The sequence below is a fragment of the Balaenoptera physalus genome, assembly GCF_965194825.1.
Source record: "Balaenoptera physalus genome assembly, chromosome: 6".
Lineage (NCBI taxonomy): Eukaryota > Metazoa > Chordata > Mammalia > Artiodactyla > Balaenopteridae > Balaenoptera > Balaenoptera physalus.
In genome coordinates, this window is record NC_138885.1 from 11,762,387 (window position 1) to 11,777,385 (window position 14,999).

The following is a 14,999-nucleotide window of genomic DNA, read 5'->3' on the forward strand; positions in this document are numbered from 1 at the left end:
AAGTTTAACATACTATTGGATTATATGTATGACAATTTATGTAAGATTATTACATCTATACATGTGTGTGCTCATTCTGTGTTTTTTCTCTTTTGGAAAAATAATTAATATTGTAAAATTAAACAAAAAACTTTCCAAAATGTTCTCTTTTCTAGAAACACGTTTGTAGCATTAGAATGTGTCAACACTAAAAATCTGAAAGAATTCACCATAGGATAATCAAGAATGGATTTTTTATTTTAACTTTTTAACATTTTAAAAACTTATAGTACATGCATCTTTATGTATTTAGGTTTTCTACTTCTTATGATAAGTTTTTAAATTTATTTTGTAACCCAAATATATCTTAGGTCCTGGTTTATGTAATAAAGTCTATGTAAGTCTCTGTAAGTTCAAATTCTGTTTCTAGCATACATTTAGTTCTGGCATCTGATGTATTAATTAACCCCTTTAAGCCTCAGTTCCTTTATCTTTAAAATGAATAGACATAACACAATTATATCATATGGATGTTTGGGGATTAAATAATATAAGGAATGTAAAGCATTAAACAATACCTGGTATCTGGTAAGCATTGACAAACTATTACCAAATTATTGTTACATAAATAGTTTATCTTGATCATCTTGATCAATAGCACCACTGCTCAAATAGGTAGGTAAACCTCAAACAAATAATCTATATCAACATCTGTTTCTCTGCCTTTGACATTCATTAAAAAAATATTTACCGAGGGCACACTATCCACAAGGCACTGCTCTAGGAACTGTGGATAAGGAAGTGACAAAATAAACCAAAAAGAACAAAAAACAAAACATACACACAATCCATTTTCATGGAGCTTTCATTCTATTAACCGTTGCCCTGTTCCACCTACTTTCCTTTTGTCCATTTTCAGCTGATGCCACACTTCTTTCTAATACATTCATCCTGTACTTTTTAAAATAAGGATTATATTAATTTTCACAAGCAAATCACATTTGCCACTGGTTTTTCAGTGCATTTCTGCACCATCCCCCCTTGAATGCCAGGCCAAGCTTGTATTCTTGAAAGTTTGAAGAAAAGACTTGAGGGACTTGATTTGAGATGTGATATGACTAAAGCTGTGGTTTAGGATTTTGTATTTGACAGCAGTGAACAAACAGAATGGGGCAGTTAGGGGAAATAAAGGCAGCCTGAGTCATGAATCAACATGATGGTATAAAAATGCAGGTGAGGAAAGAGAAAGGGAAGACTTGCACATGCAGGCCAAGCAAGTATTGACAGAAGATTTATGTCATGATGGGGGAAAGGAAAAGGTAGAAGGAGAATTCATGGCTCCATGAATGTTGACCTAAATAATTGAAAATATTAGAAGTGTTATTAATAGGAATCAGAGATATAAGAGAAATGACTACTTTGGATGGTGATATTATTTTTTATATATGATGACTTTTAAGTGTTAAAATATCTCCCACAGAAAAGAATGAACTGTCAATTTGTTGTTCATAGCTATATCGTCAATGCCTGAAATATGGTATGTGTGAAATGACTGAATGAAAGTTTTGAAATAACTTAAGAAAGCAAGTATAAATTGAAATGCTGTTTGCCTGCCAAAATTCATGTAATTATCATCAAAGAAACTTGACAAACAAAATCTAAATTCAGTTAATAAGTTAATACTCCAAATATTTGTGATTTGATTTTGATTGTGAGTGATTTGAACATGTGAAAATAGGACACTCTATCAGAAAAGAAAATATTGCCAAAGTATTTAAAAGAAAGGTTAGGAAAACATGTAATATTTAAACCAAAATTAATATCTGTAATACACGAATGCTTCTATGAGTCACAAATTTAAATATAAAATAATACAGTAGGAAAAGAGCAAAATAATTTAATACACAATTCATGGAAGAAGAAACACAAATAATCAGTAAGTATATTAAAAAGATGATCAACATTACTAGTGATACCATTTTTGTTTAATATAACAGAACAAGTAATATATTTATAATAGTGTTAGGGGAAATAGGAATTGTCAAAAATAATATTAGTGGTATTTATAGAATGTTACAATAAATTTTAGGAAAGCAATTTCTCATTATCTGTGTAATTTAAAGTGGCTAAACCATTAAACTCCAAAATTCCACTTCTAAAAATCTGTCCTTTGAAATATTGCAAGGTAAGCATACAAGACTATTGATTACAATGTTACTGTTTGTAATAGGAAATAAATCAGAAGAAACTTAAAATCCATCAATATATAAATAGTTAAAAATTGTAGTACTACAACCATATGATATAATGCAATGAAAATAATAAATAAAAAATAGGTGGCTCTTGACACATTGATATAAATCATCTTAAGATCCATTACATCAATAATGCAAGTTGCTAAGTGCTATGGGTAATATGATCTCATTTATGTCAACATATAAATGTGTACATTCATGTGTGCCTCGTCTGAATGTGTGTCTGTGCAGGTGTGTCAAAGCATTTGTGCGTGTACACCTGCAGAAAAATATCAAGAAAAATATTCAAGAACTGGAAACAATGGCTACTTCAAGAAAAAAAGGAGCAAAAGCTTAGAAAGAGGGGGAAAAAGTACCCACTTTATGCTTATATTTCTGTACTTAAATACTCTTTGTAAAGACTATATATTACTGTTGGGGAAAAATGAGAGCCTTAAGAGAAAACAAATGAAGTAGGTAGTCATTTGAAAAGAGATGACTGCAAAACTCTGAGATCAGGAAGCATCGTTTAGTAGAGAGGTAAGATTTTTGTTTCTGCTGTTACCCTTACTGGTAAATACATCATAGCCTGTTATAATGAATGTATTTATACACACTAATGAACAGAATTTCATGTTCCAACAATCTCTGAATAATTTCTTATATAATTCATCAAAATTATGGGAATTAGTTATCTCTTTTCTATCTTGTTGGGAATAATTTTCTACCTTGTTGGGAATAATTGTGGCTTCTTTGGGTATTTGATTGCTGCTCTTAGAGGTCTCAGTGAATTAAAAGTGAGAGTTAGATGGGCAGGCAAATCATAACTAAAAATTAGAAGAAAAGTTTAAGCTTAGCCACTAACTTATGTGGAGTGTAGCTTGCTTTACCTATACATTGTGAAGGGAAGACTGATTATATTGCATCCATTTTTTTTAGAATTGCAGATTTAAAGAGTTCTAGAATCTCATCCAATTATAACCTTCTGGAATTTTGCATCTTTAAGTGCAATAGTTCCCTCAAAATGCAAACCGAAACGTAGCTTCTCCAGTCTCAACAGATCATTGTCTTAGTGTGAGTTCCTCCAGAAACAGACTCTGAAAAGGGATTTTAATTGTAGTAGTTTATTTGGGAAATAATCTCAGGAAATTCCAGGAAAGAAGTGGAGCTTGAGACACAGAATAGAAGCAAGCCAAGAAGAGTTTGGTGATCAAGTCAGTCACTACTGTGGGCATTGGACCTGAGTCCATTGGGGGTGACTTGAGGAAGCTCTGGTGGTTATACATCAACTCCAGGTTCCTCATCGGTCCAGGCCTGTGATTGGCATAATTAATGCTTTGGCACACCTGTCCTGTGCAAAGACCAAGCATGCCCCCACAGCCAGAGAAAATGCCCCAGGGAGCAGACTTGGCAGCCTTCAGCATGTAGAGATGCTGTGCTCAGGGAAAAAGAGCAATGCACTGAAGCATCACCTATTTTTAACCACTTGCAAGTCCATCCTGTCAGGTCACTTATTTTTGAATGGTAGTCAGTCACAAGTACTTAACAAAAAGTTCTATGACAGCAGTTTCTGTGGGACCAGCTATAGTTCCCGATTGTGCATTTGCTTCCAAAGCTATACAGAGCCCCTTGGCATCCACAGAGCATTGATTCCAGAACGCTCTGTGGATACCAAAATGCTCAAGTCCTTTACAGCTAACCCTCCATATCCGCGGGTTCTGCATCCGTGGGTTCCACCAATCACTGGTTCAACCAACAGTTGATTGAACCAGGGAATACTGAGGCTGGGCTATAAATGATTTTCATCCTGTCCCCCCACTGTCACTCATTCTATATTCCCATCACCCTGGACTACGGTTTCTGCTGGCAAGTTTGCCGGTGACGTGGAGTGACTCAGATTTTTTTCCTGAATGCTTGATCCAAACTCTGTCTCTATCAAACTCTCTCTCTTCATGGTAATAAGGGTCACTGCTGTTCCAGCATAATAACTCCTTCCTTTGCCCACTGGTCCCACAGCATGAAGAGCCCAAGCTGACCAGGCAAGAGTCAGAGCATTAGGTATTCGAAGGAGAAGGATGTAACTCATTTAGCACCACCAAGTAGCTTGCTGGTCTTTTGAAGAGGCAGAAGCATCCTGAAGGCTCAGCATCCCTCTCTGCTGCTAATAGGTAACATTGGACCCATTCATTCTCTCTCTTACGACCAACACAGCTTTCTTCATAGTACGTGATGAATCACTGGTCTTGCTTCTGTCCTCAGGGTGAGCAAAGACAGACGATGATTCACCTACACTGTACAAGATATCTTATTCACCTTGTTGTTTTGTGACTTCCCTAGAGTGATGATCTTTGGTGGGCATTGATATGTTTCAAAAATCCACACACTTTATGCCCAAAGAACTTTAGGCTCAAAGAACTTTATACCTGTGTCTGGAATTCCATTCTTGCTGCTTCCATGCTCCTCTCCACAAGCCAAGACATTTGCCATTGTCCTAGAATCTGTTTATATTCTTATCTAAGGCCAATTTTCTCTCCATACCAAGTTGATGACTTAGTGCCAGTGTCAGCAGACTATGGTCTAACCACCTATTTCTGTAAATGAAATTTCACTGGAAGACAGTTGAACCCATTTGTTTACATCTTGCCTGTAGCCGCTTCCATATTACAAGGCCACAGCTGAGTAGTTATGGAAGAGGCCAAATGGCCCACATACCAAAATACTTTTTATCCGTCTCTTTAAGAAAAAGTTTGCTGACCTTGGACCTAGTATATTGCTAAGATCTCTTTATGTGGAGAGAACATTCATGCCCTCACTACCATCTCTCAGGGCTAACCCTGATTGGAACAGTAATCTTCAGCAGTGTATTTTTGGCTGAAATCATATATGTAGGCAATTCATCCATGAATCAGACATATAAGCCCACCTGTGTGAGGTGAGTGAGTGGTGTCAGTACCTCTGAGGTAGGTGACATATGGTCTAAGCTACCTGCTTGTACAGCTTGCTTGTGCTTCCTGTGTGAATCATGTTTTTTATCTTCTGTATTTTATGATGTCTTGACATATGGGGATTGACCTAAAGAGAGACTGCCCCTCCCAGGGCTAGCTAATTCCCAAAGATAATAGCAACATGCCCACAAACACCCTTTTCTTATACAAACCATCGAATCCTGAGTAACTCTACACGTGCCAAGCCAATATCTCTCCTGCCCTAAATCCCTTAAAGTCAGTTATGGACAACTAGAGACCACGCCTACAGCCCCAAGCCTGCTGGAAGTAATCAAACTGGGCAATCCTAACTGATCACTGTGTCCTGCTTGGCCTTTCCCCTGGAAACCAAAATAAAGGTTATAGCCTAGGCTTCCCCCATGCTCCTGCCTCCACTTCCCGATCAAAACCTGGTGCTTTTCCCCTGTGCTCCTGCATGATGTGACGTGACCCCTTCTCTTGAGAAATGCACCTAATAAATCCTCTTCCAGTGGCATTGGCCTCTCCAGGTCATCTCTCAGTTACCTTCATAGTTTAAAATCCCACAGGTCCACATACAACACCATCTGGATCTGCTCAACTGTATTCCTGAATGTTCAGATTCCAATTTATGGTGGATTTACCACTACTCTGACCTAAACTTCTCAAGCTCTAACTAAATAGACTGAAGTCATATTCCCATGTTTAATGCGTGCTATATTCAGAACTAGAAGGGGTCTAGCAAGGGCAGGGCCTTTCTTTCTAAGTGTTAAGGAGTGAGATGTACAAACTCTTATGCATTAACTTGAACATAGTGTCTTGGCATTCAGTCTACTACATACCTAAAAGTCTACTGATGTGACAACCCTTAAAATTTTGGAGGATTTATCTCCCAGCCTTGGGCACACATACATCTTACTAGGGTCCTTGCCACTTCTATCTCACCATGCCAATAAAAATAGTGGACCAGTGTAATATTCTAAGGATCAAGGTCCCTTTCCCTTCAGACTATATCGTGACAAAGATATATAACCTTGGGGCAAGAATGTGACTTCTATTCTGCTGTCTAACCTGGGTGAAGGTGACCTGTTTCTGAACCTTCTTCTTGACAGATGTTTTAAATAACAAGTTTACCAAATAAAATCGGGTAAATAGCTGCATATCAAGTTGTAGAGAGTGTGTTGACCTTTTTCTAGGAAAGATACCATATCCAGCACAGCTGCTTTAGTAGACCTACCACTTAGTTGAGTTTATGGTCCTCTACCATCATCCCTCATGGCCCTTCTGTGTTTTGTAGGCATTAAGCTAGAAGCTTAAATGTGGACATGACAAAGACAACAACCCTTGAACTATTTAGTCCTTGAGGATAGCCCTTATCTGCCGTCCCACCATGTTTTTGATTTACCACCTTGGCTGTGGGTATGGGTATTCCTTTTCCCCAGTGTTCAATGATCCTGGCACATAGCTGTATGTTTCTTGAGTAAAATTTGGGGGGATTTCTATTGGAGATGCTTGCAGTGATCTTCAGTTCATGGCCTCTGGATCTGAGAACTAACTCAGATATAGAAACCCAGCCACACCCATACTTTTCCTTTGTATCAATAGTAGGTGATATACACAGTCTCCCCCTCTGTTCCCGATCTGTTGGTTATATAAGTGAAGCAGTTTTGCCAATGGCTGCTCTTTGAATCTCTAGTAATGACCTGGTCCCTGTGAGTCAGTATCTTTTGGGCACATGACATTGCTTAGGTTCAGCTGATCGCTAACAGTTTATTGCCATCAAATGGCCTCTGCTCTTAGGACTTCCCTGGCGGTCTAGTGGTTACAACTCCGCACTTCCACTGCAGGGGGTTTGATCCCTGGTCCAGGAACTAAGATCCCACATGCCGCATGGCCAAAAAATTAAAAAAAAAAAAAAGTGGCCTCTGTCCTCCTAGAATCCTGTCATTCCCAGTGACACAAAGGAGACTATTTCCATAGCAGCATTTGTCGTTTTCCATCTAGGCCTGTGATTGCCTACTCTGAGATCCCCAGCTATGCTAATATACCCTCCGCACCAGCACTTTCTTATTGCTAGTGAAGGGAGAATCCATGGGCTTCCCCAGAATAGGGTCAGCTGGTGGATTCCCTGTTGTTCTATGATAGATCACCTTTAACATAGTTATATGAGCCTCGTTATCCATTTGTCAATATTCTTCTAGGCAATTCTGTCACTTCCACTTCATTTTCAACATACCACCATTTTCTTTAAGCTTTAATGATCCATTCCAGCAGTGCACTGGGACTTGCCCAGCTATCCTTGCCAGGACATTAAACCCCGAGTTACAGAAAAGTGCTCCATATCAATCAAAGCTCCATTCTCGATCCTTAACATGTCTCTATCACCAGGGTTCAGCAAACTCCAGAATAATTCCTGAACTGTTCTCCTAGTTCCGCCCCTCCCTATTAGACAGTTCCTTCAGGACTTTTGTCAATAACGTGTTTCTTCCAGTAGCAGGGGAAGGAAGGCATACTGAAACAAGACCTTAATTATTGCTCACAAAATAGTACCTGGGGAAAAGTCTTATGAGGGCAAGTACAATGTTGTGAGGAATCCACCCCAGGTAAGGACTTTGCATAATCTTCAGACAAGAGAAGGCTGCTAATCTCTAGCAAGGAGAAGAGGGCATTTCTGCCTTCTAAGTGGATTCAGGGGAACCTAGATGTTTCTGGTTCACAAACCCAACCACAAGACATGCCCATCCCAGACCTCAGGACTCCATTCAGTCCATTCTGGGTCATGACTCCAGCAAGAGAGTCTGCTTGGGACTGTGCATTCAGCTCTCTTTGTAACTCTGCACCTATCCCATCCAGTTGCAGGAAATGAGAGCCTTTAAATTTGAACTTCCATAGAGAGGTTGAATTGAGTGTTGGCTAACCCGAGCCTATAATTTTCTTCTTCCAGAGTTTCAATGACAGTTAACAGTTGTCAACCAAACTACCTTCTTATAACTACTGTTGACTTCCTATCTCTCAAGTGCTAGGGTTACTGCATAGGTCACCTTAACCACTTCTACCTCTATCCGAATTCAATCCACCATAGACAGAAGTCTTAAAAATTTTGATGCTATAACATGTCAGGAGTTATCAACATTCATCTTACCACCAGCAGTAAGGTCATCATTACCATTTGGGTAGCAGGTGATCCAAAGTCAAGGGATTCTTAGGATTTGCTTCCTAGAAATACTTCTATTACCAAAAGTCTTGGCTTAGAGTCTCACTCAAGGAGTCCCTGGGATAAGGATGCTAGTGCAATTAGTTTATTTGGAAGGGGATGTGGAAACACTAGTAAAGTAGTGGGAACTTGAGACAAGAAAGAGAAGGACACCACTGTGGAGTGGGGGCCTGGAGCAAAGTGAGCAAAGAGTTATGAAAAGGTGAGGTCAGAGAGATAATGGGGCCAGATTATATATGGCCTTGTAGGCCATTATAAAAACGTTGAATATTATTTTGTTTATAATTGGGAGATATTATAGAGTTTTGATCAGAGAAATAACTGATGGAATTTAATTTGCATTTTAGTAAGGAAACTTTGGCTATGGTGGTAAATTGTGCATTGAATGAATGTGGACAAGGACAGAAGCAGGAAGATGAGCTGGGAGGTTTGAACAGGAAGTCAGATGAGACGGGATGATGGCTTGGATGTGAGCGGTAGCAGTACCAGTGGTGAGAAGTAGTCATATTCTGGATGTATTTTGAAGCAAAAGCCAACATGATTTGTTAATGGGTTCAATGTCAGTTTTCGTTGGTTTTTTTTTTTGGCCATGCTGTGTGACATACGGGATCTTGGTTCCCTGACCAGGGATCGAACCAAAGTCCCCTGCAGTGGAAGTGCAGAGTCGTAACCACTGGACTGCCAGAGAAGTCCCTCAGTGTCAGGTTTGAGAGAATAATTGTACAAGAATGGATCCAGGGTTTTGGCCAGAACAAATCAACTTATTAACTGAGATAGCAGAACCTGGAAAAAGTGGGGTTTAGTAATCATACAAATAAAGATGTTTACGTTGCTGTTGGATGTACAAGCACAAATGTAAGAGGAGTGGTCTGGTATAGAGAAAAACTATTTAAGTCAAAGTCAAAGGAGAGAATATGAGGGAGCACATAGGTCTGAAGTCTGAGTTCTTGGCCATCTTAATTGGACATGTCAAAGAGAAAAGGAAGAAGAAGCAGAAGAGAAAGAGGATGAACAGCCAGGAAAATACATGGAAAGTGAGAGCACAAGGTTTAATATTTTACTGCTAAATGGACAGAGAAGAGTATTTACAATACTATTTTTAAATTGAGGTTTTTTTTGCTATTAAGTTGTATGAGTTGCTTGTATATTTTGGATATTAATTCTTCATGAGACATGTGGTTTGCAATACAATCCTTTTTATATGTTGCTGGATTCAGTCTTCTAATATTTTTTTGAGGAGTTTTCCATCCATGTTCATTAGAAATATGAGGCTCTAATTTCCTTTTCTCATAATGTCTTGTTTTGGTTCTTTGATACCTTTGGTTCAAAGGTATCACTGGCTTCATAGAATAATTTAGAAAATGTCCCCTTCTCTCCTATTTTTTGGAAAATTTGTAAAATATGGGTACTAATTTTTCTTTAAATGTTTCTTTCAATCAATTCTTCTTTAAATTGGCCATTGACACATCTGAGCCTGTCCTATTTCTTTTGGGAGTTTCTTAATTACCAATTCCATCTCTTGACTTGTTATAAATCTATTCAGATTTTAATTTTTTCTTACTTTCAATAATTTGTCACTTTCAATAATTTGTGCCTTTCTAGGAATTTGTCCATTTCATCTAGATTATTTATTTTATTGGCATACAATTGTTTACAGTCCAATCTTTCTTAAAATTTTTAAAAAATTAAAAAAAAATTCAATGTCAGTAGTAATGCCCCCTTTTTAATTCCTGATTTTCATAAATCAAGTCTTCTTTCTTTTTTTCCTGGGCATATTAGCTAAAAGTTTGTCAATTCTGTTGATCTTTTCAAAGAACCAGCTGTGGTTTTGTGACACTTATATTTTTTTTCTAGTCTCTATTTTATTTTCACACTAATGTTTATTTTTTTCCTGTTTTCTTTTGGTTTATTTGTTCTTATTTTGCTAGATTGTTAAGGCAGAGAGGTTCAGTGATTCATTTGAGATCCTTATTTTTTTTTAATGTAGACATTTACTGTTATAAACAGTCAGATAATGACAATTCTTTTTGGAATATTGCTTTTAGGGAGCTCCAAACCCATTTTGTCTCCACTAGTGCATGCTAGGTTTTTGGCTTTCAGTGTGATTGTGGGAATATTGGTTTTCAAGACTACCATGGAGGTGAGGGAAAGATGATGAGAAAAAGACAAATAAAATGCCACAAAGCTTTCTGTTCTTACTGAGATTCAGCTATTTTTCTTAAATAAATGTTCCTTAGATTTTTTAAAAGCCTTTGGCTAATTTACAGACTCTTCTAAAAAGAGTTAACTCTGACAGTTTTTGATACTGTTCTCATTGCTTTTACAGAGAAATGGATTTTTAGGGGTTCTTGCTCCACCAGTCCCACTGGTAAAAGAAATGTTCACATACTGAGGTACGGAGAAATCATTCTGGCTTATATATGAGCTAATATGAAATTTACGCCTGTTTGTGGCCTATCAAACATACACTGTACATCTGCTTTAATTTTTAAAGAAAAGGGTACATTGGGCAGAAGTAAAGAATGTCCATGTTAAAATTAATATTAAATGCTGGGACACCAATGCTGGTCCTCCTTTGATGATAAGACACCCATCCCAGGTTCCAAGGCCATACTGACTCGCTGTGTATGTGCTGAGCTTTTTTTTTTCTTAATCTTTAAGGAATGTATCCCTGACTTATTCAATATTCTTTGTTCTGACAAAACAAAACTGCCAAAAATCATGCTTCTGCAGGGCAGTTCCTCAGAGTTATCTGAGAAGCTGTCTCCCGGGGTATATTCTATTACTATTAAACATTGTAATTGATTATTTTCATCAAAACCACTAATCTAATTCAGTGCTTTTATTAGTAACCAGAATTTGAGTATGGGTATTCTAAGTCCTGAGGTATTCTTACATATTAACATTCAAGAGAGAACACAAGATCCTTCCCAAGGTGGCAAAGAAGGACGTGTGTTCACTCCCTCTTGCAAGAGCACTGGAATCACAACTAACTGCTGAACAATCATCGACAGGAAGACACTGGAACTCACCAAAAAAGATACCCCACATCCAAAGACAAAGGAGAAGCTGCAGTGAGACGGTAGGAAGGGTGCAATCACAGTAAAATCAAATCCCATAACTGCTGGGTGGGTGACTCACAAACTGGAGAACAAATATACTACAGAAGCCCACACACTGCAGTGAAGGTTCTGAGCCCCACGTCAGGCTTCCCAACCTGGAGATCTGGCAACAGGAGGAAGAATTCCTAGAGAATCAGACTTTGAAGCTTAGCAGGATTTGATTGCAGGACTTTGACAGGACTGGAGGAAACAGAGACTCCACTCTTGGAGGGCACACACAGAGTAGTGCACATCAGGACCCAGGAGGAAGGAGGAGTGACCCCATAGGGAACTGAACCACACCTACCTACTAGTGTTGGAGGGTATTCTGCAGAGGCAGGGAGAGGTAGCTATGGCTCACTGTGGGAACAACTGGCAAGAGAAGTTCTGGGAAGTACTCCTTGGCAGGAGCCCTCCCAGAGTCCACCATTAGCCCCACCAAAGAGCCTGTAGCCTCCAGTGCTGGGTCGCCTCAGGCCAAACAACCAACAGGGAAGGAACTCAGCCCTGCCCAACAGCAGACAAGCAGATTAAAGTTTTACTGAGCTCTGACCACCAGAGCAAGACACAGCTCTACCCACCACCAGTCCCTCACACCAGGAAGCTTTCACAAGTCTCTTAGATAGCCTCATCCACCAGAGGGCAGACAGCAGATAAAGAAGGATTACAGTCCTGCAGCCTGTGGAATGAAAATCACGTTCACAGAAAGATAGACAAAATGAAAAGGCAGAGGACTATGTACCATAGGAAGGAACAAGATAAAACCCAGAAAAACAACTAAATGAAGTGGAGATAGGAAATATTCCAGAAAAAGAATTCAAAATAATGATAGTGAAGATGATACAGGACCTCGGAAAAAGAATGGAGGTAAAGATCGAGAAGATGCAAGAAATGTTTAACAAAGACCTAGAAGAATTAAAGAACAAACAAACAGAGATGAACAATACAGTCACTGAAATAAAAAATACAGTAGAAGGAATCAATAGCAGAATAACTGAGGCAGAAGAACGGATAGGTGACCTGGCAGACAGAATGGTGGAATTCAATGCCACGGAACAAAATGAAGAAAAAAGAATGAAAAGATATGAAGACAACATATGAGACCTCTGGAGCAACATTAAACACATCAACATTCGCATTATAGGGCTCCCAGAAGGAGAAGAGAGAGAGAAAGGATCCAAGAAAATATTTGAAGAGATTACAGTCGAAAACTTCCCTAACATGGGAAAGGAAATAGCCACCCAAGTCCAGGAAATTCAGAGAGTCCCAGGCAGGATAAACCTAAGGAGACACATGCTGAGACACATAATAATCAAACGGGCAAAAAAATAAGACAAAGAAAAATTATTAAAAGCAACAAGGAAAAATGACAAAAAACATACAAGGGAACTCCCATAAGGTTAACAGCTGATTTCTCAGCAGAAACTCTACAAGCCAGAAGGGTGTGGCACGGTATATTTCAAGTGATGAAAGGTATATTACAACCAAGATTACTCTATGCAGCAAGGATCTCATTCAGATTTGATGGAGAAATCAAAAGCTTTATGGACCAGCAAAAGCTAAGAGAATTCAGCACCAGCAAATCAGCTCTACAACAAATGCTAAAGCAACTTCTCTAAGTGGGAAACACAAAAGGAGAAAAGGACCTACAAAAACAAACCCAAAACAATTGAGAAAATGGTAATAGGAACAAACATATCGATAATCACCTTGAATGTGAATGGATTAAATGCTCCAACCAAAAGATACAGGCTTGCTGAATGAATACAAGAACAAGACCTGTATATATGCTGTCTACAACAGACCCACTTCAGAACTAGTGACACCTACAGACTGAAAGTGAGGGGATGGAAAATATTGCATGCTATTCCATGCAAATGGAAATCAAAAGAAAGCTGGAGTAGCAACACTCATATCAGATAAAATGGACTTTAAAATAAAGAATTTTACAAGAGACAAGGAAGGACACTACATAATGACCAAGGGATCAATGCAAGAAAAAGATATAACAATTATAAATATATATGCACCCAACATAGGAGCACTTCAATACATAAGGCACATGCTAAGAGCTATAAAAGAGGAATTGACAGTAACACAGTAATAGTGGGGGACTTTAACACCTCATTTACACCAACGATCAGATCATCCAGACAGAAAATTAATAAAGAAATACAAGCTTTAGAAGACACAATAAACAAGATAGATTTAATTGATATTCATAGGACATTCCATCCGAAAACAACAGATTACACTTTCTTCTCAAGTGCACATGGAACATTCTCCAGGATAGATCACATCTTGGGTAACAAATCAAGCCTTGGTAAATTTAAGAAAATTGAAATCATATCATGCAACTTTTCTAACCACAGCATTATGAGATTAGAAATCAATTACAAGGGAAAAAACATAAAAAACACAAACACAGGAGGCTAAACAATATGTTACTAAATAAGCAAGAGATCATTGAAGAAATCAAAAAGGAAATCAGAAAGTACCTGGAGACAAATGACAATGAAAACACGATGATCCAAAACCTATGGGATGCAGCAAGAGCAGTTCTAAGAAAGAAGTATATAGCAATACAATCCTACCTCAAGAAACAAGAAAAATCACAAATAAACAATCTAACCATACACCTAAAAGAACTAGAGAAAGAAGAATAAACAAAACCCAAAGTTAGTAGAAGGAAAGAAATCATAAAAATCAGAGAAGAAATAAATGAAATAGAAACAAAGAAAATAACAAAGATCAATAAAATTAAAAGCTGGTTCTTTGAGAAGATAAACAAAATTGATAAACTTTAGCCAGACTCATCAAGAAAAAAAGGGAGAGGACTCAAATCAATAAAATTAGAAATGAAATAGGAGAAGTTACAAGGGACACTGCAGAAATACAAAGTATCATAAGAGACTACTACAAGCAACTCTATGCCAATAAAACGGACAATGTGGAAGAAATAGACAAATTCTTAGAAAGCTTTAACCTACCAAGACTGAACCAGGAAGAAAGAGAAAATATGAACAGACCAATCACAAGCAATAAAATTGAAACTGTGATTAAAAAAATCTTCCAACAAACAAAAGTCCAGGACAGGATGGCTTCACAGGTGAATTCTATCAAACATTTAGAGAAGAGATAAAACTCATCATTCTCAAACTCTTCCAAAAATTTGCAGAGGAAGGAGCACTGCCAAACTCATTCAACTAGACCACCGTCACCCCGATACCAAAACGAGACAAAAGTAGTAGAAAAAAAAGAAAATTACAGACCAATAACACTGGTGAATATAGATGCAAAAGTCCTGAACAAAATACTAGCAAACAGAATCCAACAATACATTAAAAGGATCATACACCATGATCAAGTGGGATTTATCCCAGGGATGCAAGGATTCTTCAACATATGTAAATCAATTAATGTGGTACACCATACTAAAAAACTGAAGAATAAAAACCATATGATGATCTCAATAGATGCAGAAAAAGCTTTTGACAAAATTCAACAC